Raw genomic sequence first — 9,472 nt, forward strand, 5'->3', positions numbered from 1 at the left:
CTCTACAGACACTCCTTGCTTATATTTCCTACCTTTCCTATCACCCATCTTCCCTTCCCCATCTCCCTAAATGGCTAGGACTTGTAAAAACTGGTTGGACCAACATTTGAACCATTGTTTCTTAATCTAACACCAATTATACATATATTAAAGAACCTTGCCTCCCTCTTATAAACCAGAGCAAGACACCAGGGCATGCCCCGCTACAAGCTGAAGTGTTGACCCAGGATAGAAATACGGCCTGTATCTTGCCCTGGAGAGCAGACCTTCCCCTCCTAGTACCTTTGAAACATCTGTATTACTCCCCCTGAGTCTTTGAGCTTCCAGGACCACTGGAAGGAATTAGATGCTTAATGGTGATCCACATGGGACTGATGAAACACAGATGGACGTGCACCTCATGATTGCTTGTCTCCAGTACTTGTCTCCAGAACTTGTTAAGCACTGGCCCACAGAAGACTGTAAACCTTCACCAATCATTTCTCGAATTGTGTCAGCATACATTATGATGGGAAATTGTATAAGTGTTGCAATGTGTTGGATCTCTGTAATAAGGGAAAGCTCACCTAATCATTGGTTCATGCTGTGAAGGGGTGGATTGTATGGGAAACTGCTGATCACAGCCTGAACCTCTGATTAACCACCCCAGGCAAGCAATGAGTCAGCTGCAGGAGCACAGGTGAAGGTAATTCAGCTGTGAATTGAGCTGTGCTCCTGGAAAGGGTGGAGCTCAGCTCCACCTCTCCTAGATCTCATTTAAGGGCTGACCACCACTAAGGTAGGATCCCTTTCTGGAGATTGCTCCTGTGTGGGGTTTTGCAGCAAGCCTCAGCATTGGTGAGCATTTATCATTTATTCTCTCTCTATTCCATAACCTCTGTTTATCCATCAACATTATAATTGTTCAGTTGTAACCATACATTCATTTCTTCTTGAACATGGGATTATTAGGTCCAAGGCTGGGTTTCCTACTAAGTTAGTTACTGTGTCTGAATTGTTGCCATTAGAGAGAAGAGCCTGGAGCTTGACTAGCCAGATACTTCTAGAACTACTGTGGCATTTCTGTAGGCCCAGCACCCCTGTCTGGATGCCAGTCCTGCCTTGCAGCACACACAAATGTAAGAGAGTCTGAGAATACAGAGAGAGTTAAGAGAAGATTTGGTGAGAAAAGACTATAGCAGAGACTGTAGTGTTTAGCCATAGTACCTAGTCAGACAGAGCATATCGGCTGGTGTTATTTTATGCATGCATATTTTTCTTCTTTTTTTTTTTTACTTTAAATCCTGCTTCCCCTTGTGCATCCCCACAGCTTTGCAGAACTCTGCAGCATCATTACCCTCTCAGTCCAGAGCTGACCTGGTTCAGCCCATCAGTTGCAAGTCCAGGTTAATCTTTCTGGAAGTGATACCTGTATTATGACAAATTGTCGATTAATGTAGCTGAGAGGTAGATATCATTGTCTCCATTTTTTATTTTTACAGATTGTGTTTGGCTCATCACTAACTTTAAGCTGGTATTTGGACTCATGATGTCCATTTAGGAATCTTCTCATGGAAATGCTTATGTATATCCCTACAGGGATGGCACCCTGTAGGGATTAGCCTACATTAGCACATTAGCCAAGCAAGTAAACAACTGTGGAAGAGATATTCAGTATCTAAGGGAATTAAACGTCATGGAGGTGATGTATAATACTGACATTAGCAACAGTCAATTATCCCAAAATCCAGATAGTCACATGGATTGCATGCTCTTTACACTGAAGTTAGTAACAAGTTTGTTATTGTCATAGGACAACTCACTGTCAGTAAAGACTTGGAAAGAGTTAGAGGAGTAAACAGTGGGTAAATTGCCTGAACAACTCTGGCGATGTGAAAAGAGTCTCTTCTCTAAGGGCCTGTGTCATGGCTGTGGAGAAACTAGTTTAGCTGATTGAAGAGGAAGAGGTTTTCATCTACACCTGTACAAATCAGTACCTCAGATAAGAAAATTAAGCATTCCTCTGTTCAAGACAAAGACTGTTGCAGGTACACCACTATGTGCCATCCTGTGGTTTTACCTGGGTGATCATGGAGCATGGTGGAAAAATCCACCTCTATCCTAGAGGCATGGGTTGTGAGATGCAAGGGAAAACAATCACAATCTCCTGTAGAAAAATGGCAGCTCCAGTTTCCAGTGGGCAGTTCCCCAGACAGAGTAGGTGATCTTATTTCTGAGTTTGATAACGAACTTTTTTGTTCACACAATTAAAAATGAGTAATGAATATGATAGCCCAGGCTAGCAGGGCCCTGCTCAGCCGGATGGATAAATGGATATATAGGATTGTGTGGATTTGATGGCCTGACACTTTAATGTCCTGAATTTATATACGGCCAGACCTGTCTGTATTTCTGGAGTGATAAAGGGATCCCAAGAGCATTGTTCCCAACTGTGTTGCTGCCTTTGTGGTGAAGGTACCCTGTTGTGACTGGATCACAGGCTCTATGCATCCCTCATATAGATCATCTCAGGACAGCATGTTTCCAGGGCACAAAAGTGTACTGGTGAGTTTTTGGTATTGCTGCCTTGGAGGTAGAATGCATCAAGTAGTTGTCTACCTTGCCCAGTCTCTCAAAGATACCTTCTATTGTGGGACTGCTAAGAGAAGAAAAGTGGGTGCAGGATGCTAACATGATGGTGCACTGGGGCAATATTGCACCATCAGGTACACCCCTGATTCCCTCACAAGCTGATTTGTCAACTGGAGGACAAAGGACTTATCAGCAAGAATTTCTTCACTCTTTAATAGTTAGTTCCATATGACCACTAAGTTGGTAGAGATGGTGGGGAGCAAAGTGAAAAACTATGGTGCCTAGTTACCTGCTGGGGGATCTTTTATTACAGGATTGTGACCTTCAGTCATCTGACATTATCTGATGCAAAAGTGTCAGTCATGTCTCTCCAGCATTGCTCGTCTGTGAATACAGACCATTATTTAATGAATAGCCTATCTAAATTTCAGGGGAGGACACTGCCTAGACCATTCATGAGCAACTGAGTGGGTGAACACAGCTGTTGATCACTTGTGAACAGTTCATTGATATCTTTAAAAGCCACCATGCAATAAATCACTGATTTCTTTATTTTAAACAGATTGGTTATACATTACATAAGTATTCTTCTGTTTTATTGTTTTAAGCCATATGTGGGGAAGGGAGAATCTCACCATGCCTACACATTGAGGAATGTACATACATGAAGTTCATCTTTCTCTGAACACAACACTTCAGAGGCAGGTGGTACTAAGTATGCAGAATCTGACTGTCATGCAGAATTTGATCAATTTGTTTTGTACCATCTGCGGCGAAATAGTTATTTAATAGCTCCTCCCATAGCACAATATAACTCTGTGGGAATACATAAAGAACTGTACGGAGCAGCAGCTGTGGAATAAGATAAACAGCATGAGAAACAAGGACACCTCTAGAAGAAGAAAAAACAGCTCACGGCTCTGATTGGACAAGTGCCTGCATGAACAGTTGAAGTGTTTGTGGAATGTTCTGTTGACATGCAGGGGCAAATGGGAAAGCCAGGAAAAGAAAACCTGTGAAGGTATATATGTGATGTGAGAACTTGTAATAAACGATTTGGATCATTCACATCTGAGTACATGCATCAGACACAGCATAAGTCTACCAAATAAAAAACTGCTAGCAAATGCATTGCTTCCTAATATACTAGATCACCTTGGGCCATCCAGAAAGCTAACTTTTCTAAAAGCACAGAATGAGAATATTCCTCTTCTTTGTTGCCAAAAACAAATATAAATAAGTAAATAAATACTCCAAGGTGAGAATACAAACAAACACCAAACCCTGTATAGTTTTGCTAATTGTTGTAGAGTCATCCTTACCCACCTTTTGGTTTTTCACTAAGCTAAAATCTGTGAGTGTTCCCAGGGACACGTTATCAGCCTGCATGTCCCAATCAGCTTCAAATCCCCTCTTCTAACTCTGCTACAGGTTATTTCTTTTTGTGGTATGTGTGATACAAGGTACCCCATGTGGTGCATGACTATCTGTCTCATCGTAATTGCTGTGAAGTAAAAGGGAAGGAAGAGGCACTTTTTGTAAACAAGTATTTCAGTGTGTGGAGAACTTGGTGTAGCACAGTGGTGCAAACACTCTAGAACTCAATGCAAAAACCTGAGACTGCAAAAATAAGCAAACATCTTGAAGAAAGAAGGAATTGAAAGTATTGAAGGAGAAAACTGCACAGTTCTTGTGGGTTTTTTTGTTGTTGTTGTTTTGTTTTGTTTTGTTGAATTATACTGCTTCTCGAGCAAGGAGAAGAGAAAAGATGGCTTTAAAAGATTTGGCTTGCAACGAGTTGTTTGAAATCATGCTACTACAAAAACACTGTCTTCTTCCCTCATCGATTTGTAGAGTTTTCATGGTGTTCCATTCGCAGATCCTTTGGAGTGTCTATAATTTCTTTCTCTGATTTTATACACCTTAGACATGTGGCAAGAAAAGTGTTTTTTTGACTGTGCAGAAATACTGTGGCAACAGACAAGATCGTATTTGGAAGTGGGATCACTTTCTCAGTTGAACCAAGTAAGTTCTGCTTGTTTTTGCTACTAATTCTTCATTTTGGGGTGGACAGAATGGGTAGTGGGATACTGCGGTTTGAGTTTTCTGCCTTTCAGGATCAGAACACGTACTTTCCAACCAGGTGTCTTGGTCCTGACTTCAACCTGACAAATATTTTCTGGAGCAACAATGTTGGTTTCTTAGCTCTGTGAACAAGCATTGCTCCACAGATCTCCAACCCCAGCACTCCTCCTTGCCCTTTAGTGGCTGTACTACTCAATTTAACACTGTATTAATTATACCCTGGGGGGAGGGGTTGTTCTGTCCTAGCTTTAGTATGAGGTGAAAGTTGTTTTCTTTCATTTGTGCAGAGCCAAGGTGTATGGAAAGGAGAAGAGAAATGTTAAGTGCTTCAGCAGAAAAGAGGTCCTATGGAAAGATAGGACACAACATTTATAGCAATAAATGATTGAAATGTGAGAAAGCACTGCATGTTTGGAAATGCCACTCTACAAAAGGTAGTCTTTGTAAGGATATTCCTCTTCCCCAGCTTTTGTGTAGAACTTAGAGCAATAGATAAGTGTATTGAGTTAATTTATATTGCTCTAAAACACTCATTTACCTACCATCACCCTCCACTTGCCTTCTGCCCTACCCTGATTCACATACATTGTTTCAATGGTTTCCATGGTTTCCAGGCACTGAAACAACTGCCCAATGGCAAGCAGAGACCTGGTCTCTAGCACCTCCATGACTGGAGGACCCACAACTCTCTGGGCAGCTGTGTCAAAAAGATTTCTAACATCTAAACTGAATTTCCCCTCTACTAGTTTAAACTACTAATAATAAGCCATTTCCCCTTGTCCTATCACTTTCAGACTGTGTAAAAAGTTGGTCCTCCTCCTGCTTATAGGCTCCTGTCAAGCCCTGGAAGGCCACAGCAAGGTATCCTGGCAGCCTTCTCTTCTCTAGGATGAGCACTCCCAGCTCAGCCCATCTCCATAGTAGAAGTGCTGCAACCCTCAGAGCTTAAACATTTGAGATGTCAGGGAACAGTGGGTTAGCTGATCTTTAATGGATGAGAGCTAAGAATGACAGCATAGCCAGAAGGACTTGTTATGCTGCTGAATGAGTAGGTTAGGCTTGGGTGCCCAAGGAAGGAATTCAGGTCAGTTCTCAAGTCAAGGCCCAGATCAACAGGGTCCATAGAAACACAGGATTATAGAATCACAGAACTGCTTGTGTTGGTAGAGACCTTAAAAATTATCTATTTCCAACGACCATGTCAGAAAATGGACAGCTCCCACTGAATCAGGTTGCTGAGCCCCATTCAACTTGGTTGTGAACAACCCTCAGCATGGGGCATCCACATCTTCTCAGGGCAACCTGTTCCAGTACTTTACCATTCTTATAATGAAAATTTTCTTCGTAATATCTAAGCTAAATTTACAGAGTTTATTTTTTTACTTTTAAGCCATTATTCCTTAGCCTATCACTACACTTCTGGATCTAGAGTCCCTCTCCAGCTTTCCTGTAGGTCCCCTGTAAGTACTGGCAGGCTGCTATTTATGTCTTCTCAGGTGTTTCTCTTCTAGAATAACCTCAACTCGCTCAGCCTCTCTGGGTTCTCATGGGAGAATTGCTCCTGCCTCCTGATCATATCACAGAATTTGGTTTCTTTTTCAGAAAGACAAAAAGATTCTACACCAGAAGTCATTGCACTTAAATCAAAGGAGTGCAAACAGTATGCCAGTGTTTTGAATGTGGCTTGTTTGGCAAGAACATTCTACAAGAACATTAGTCTTGATGGGCCCAAGGGTGACATTGTGTATGATCTGAAGGAACCTATTCTCACATCTGAGGGGATGTACAGTACCTTGAAAGTAGTCGGCGTAAAACGAGATACAGAAGGGACCTGCAAAGCTGTGCACAAGGGGAATAAGACTGTAGCAAGCACAGTCCTGCCTGGTAAAAACACAAACTGATTCTGTTAGACGGCTCTTCCAATATACTTTTTGTTTTCTGAGCACTTAGCAGCCACAATTTAGGTACAGTCAGAAAGATTTTTTAGGTGCTTAGTCATGTGGAAACTAGGTATTGAGAAGAACCCAGTGTAGATTATCTTAATTCAGCTATATAAGAATTTAGAGTTTTCTTCTCAAAACACAAAAAGGAAAAGCAGCCAACCACACAACAACAGTAACATCAAGAAACACCAAGCAGAAGCTAAAACCAAAACCATTAATTTTTGGCTGCCTACTTTTATCTAAGGCAGAAGAGTTCAAGTCATGAGTATATGTATAACAGTAGAAAGTCTGAAATAATTTATGAAAATAAAAATAAGAAGTTTGATTTTTTTTTTTTCTAAATCTTTTGTTTATTTTTTATTTTTCTTATGGTAAAGTGCATTCCAAAAAGGAGATAAAATTCTTAGTGGAAAAATCCTGGTGGATTTTTCTAGCAATCACTTGTAAACAGCTAGTATTTATCTTCATAATAATTTCAGAATTAGTGACCTGCCTTTCATCTGATAGTCTAATTTTACTGTTGGGAAACGGGGTATAGGTGTGCTTTATGTAATTCTTGTTTCATCTAGTTTACAAACAGTTTATAGTGTCTCTCAATCATTCAACAGAAGAGAAAGATGAAGAACTGGCATCAGAGAATGCTTGCAACTTTACAGATGCCTCTAAAAAAGGTTAGTTACCTCAAACAGTAATATTGTCAATGCGCTTTACTGGGGATTCAGTAGCATCACATGGAAACAGTACAGAAATGTCTGAATTGTAGATACTGGTTAAGCAGTAAGTTTCACTTGTGGATTCCATAAAAAGGCATGAAGAAAATGCTTTTTCTGATGCAAAAATGTCAGATTACGGAGTAAAAACATGCCATTTCAAATTAACAGGTTAAATAGATGACAATGTTCAGTGAGAGAAATAAAAAATGGGTACTAAACTCTTCACCAGAACTGCATCTCCTCCTCCTATGAATACATTTCTTTGCCATCTTTCCCTATGTTCATGTTTCCCTCTTTCATCTATGATGTGTGAATTTTCATTTATTATGGTAATAAGACCGCAATCTCTTCCATCTTTTTCTTTTTCTTTAAGATGTCAAAATGGAGAAAATGAATATGCTGTTCATGGTTGTTTTGGGTTTGAGGGTCCTGCTGGCAAAATGCATCGCCTTCAACACACTCATGAGTATCTGTCCATTCATATTCTGAGGTAGGAAATACATCATTCAGCCCTTGGGAGCATAGGAGTCAAGTGAAGGAAGTGTAGACCAGTTGGCTTTGCATCCTTCTATAAACCCACCACGAGTGATATCAGCTCTGTTTTTTCATCTTCCAGTGATTTATTCAATATTTCCATTGACTAATTAATTGGCTGCTCATCAAACAGCTTTATAGGTCAGGCTAGCCCAGAGAAAGTCTGGAGAAAAGTCCAGATCAGCATGGACTGTAAGAGAGTAATCCCCAAACACAGCAAATGTGAAATCAGGAAGGAAAACTATGGAGGGAGAATTTTGAAGAATAAGTATCCAAAATGACCAAAAAGATTATCCAGTCCAAGTCCATTCCAAATTAACAAATCTCATTAAACAAATGTTTCTCTTTCAGGTATTAGGTAAGTGAGCCAGCAGTGGGCTGAAGAAGAAGAGAATATATAGCAGTATAATTTAAATTCTATGGCTCAACTTTGCTGACAATAAGCATTTAAAAAAAAAGAAAACAAAGAAGCCACCCCCCATTCCCTGTTCCTGTAGATATGTCCCATCACTTCATGATGGTGCTCTTTAGTTAACATCATCTGAAAGCTATCTTAAACTGTTAATACTGTTTAACTCTTGCCTTTTTCAGTTTTATTAATTGTTAAAATAACAATTTGTTATTTCTTATTTCCTTACAAAATTTCCTTCATCCTTATGCTAAGCAGGAATACTTACATCTCTAACTTTAGCCAAACATCCTAGTTTTGAAAGTGTTAAAACTGAGCTTATTTACTTACTATGCTTTAAAAATAACATCTCTCTTGTCATATTGCATTACTGTCTACAGAAGCAATGTCATACTGCTTAGGGATCCCTAAACATAAAGGAAATATTGTATGGTCTTTTTTATTGTATTGTCTTTTTAAAAAACTTAACAAGTGGTAATTTTCTAGTGTATGTAAACTCTGTTGATCTCTGCTAGATCTGAAGGAACTGACTGTAGTCAGATTTATAGTAGGACTTCCATTTGTTTCTATTCTTCAGAACATTTTACTCTTTGTTAAGTATGTGGACCCTGAATTTTAGGTTTCCTTAATTAAGGTCAAAATAAAGTTTTATTACGTTGAAGTGTTGTATGGTTTCCACAATGTTTTTACTATTGAAATCAGGTGGAAATTGATATTTAGTTGATAATATTTAGTTGATATATAGTTGATATTCAGCTGTTCTTTCCAGTGACCACTGAGAATTAGAAAATCATCTATCATGAGATACCTTAGATTTATCTTTTTTTTTAATTTTTTTTTTTTAATTTTTTAATTTTTTTTAACACAGATAGCAACTGCTTGCAACATCTCAGACTATTCAGGAGGAGTAAGAAATCTGACTCTACTGGGTTTAAATTAATTTTAATTATTCATGCCTCTTTCAAATTCCACAGCTCAAAATTATGAACTGTAATAAAAAAGAGAGATTAGTTAAGACAGGAGTCAATATGACAATAAGAAATGAAAGTACAGACATCAGAACATGCAAAAACAGGATACCAATTTTCCACTCACCGATGCTGGGAAGGGGCCAACAGGAAATACTGCGGATTGGTTTGACAGATAAACTAGCAGTAAAAAAAAAAAACAACACAAACCCACAACACAACAGAGGCATCCCTCTATTGCCTTTTCTC

The 9,472-nt window shown here is 39.3% G+C and overlaps 1 long non-coding RNA gene across 5 annotated transcripts; it reads left to right on the forward strand.

Annotated features, from left to right (window-relative positions):
- The first annotated feature begins 793 nt into the window (after positions 1-793).
- Positions 794-8,916, forward strand: LOC107318446. Of its 5 annotated transcripts, none has more exons than XR_004308579.1 (3): positions 794-837; positions 4,499-7,270; positions 7,686-8,916. It is a non-coding gene; the product is annotated as an uncharacterized LOC107318446 (long non-coding RNA). The 5 variants fall into 5 exon arrangements; XR_004308578.1 differs by lacking the exon at positions 794-837 and having other exon boundaries at positions 4,041-7,270; positions 7,686-7,802; positions 8,198-8,916; XR_004308577.1 differs by lacking the exon at positions 794-837 and having other exon boundaries at positions 4,041-4,596; positions 4,944-7,270.
- The last annotated feature ends 556 nt before the right edge of the window (positions 8,917-9,472 follow it).

The sequence above is a fragment of the Coturnix japonica genome, chromosome 10 (genome assembly GCF_001577835.2).
Source record: "Coturnix japonica isolate 7356 chromosome 10, Coturnix japonica 2.1, whole genome shotgun sequence".
Classification (NCBI taxonomy): domain Eukaryota; kingdom Metazoa; phylum Chordata; class Aves; order Galliformes; family Phasianidae; genus Coturnix; species Coturnix japonica.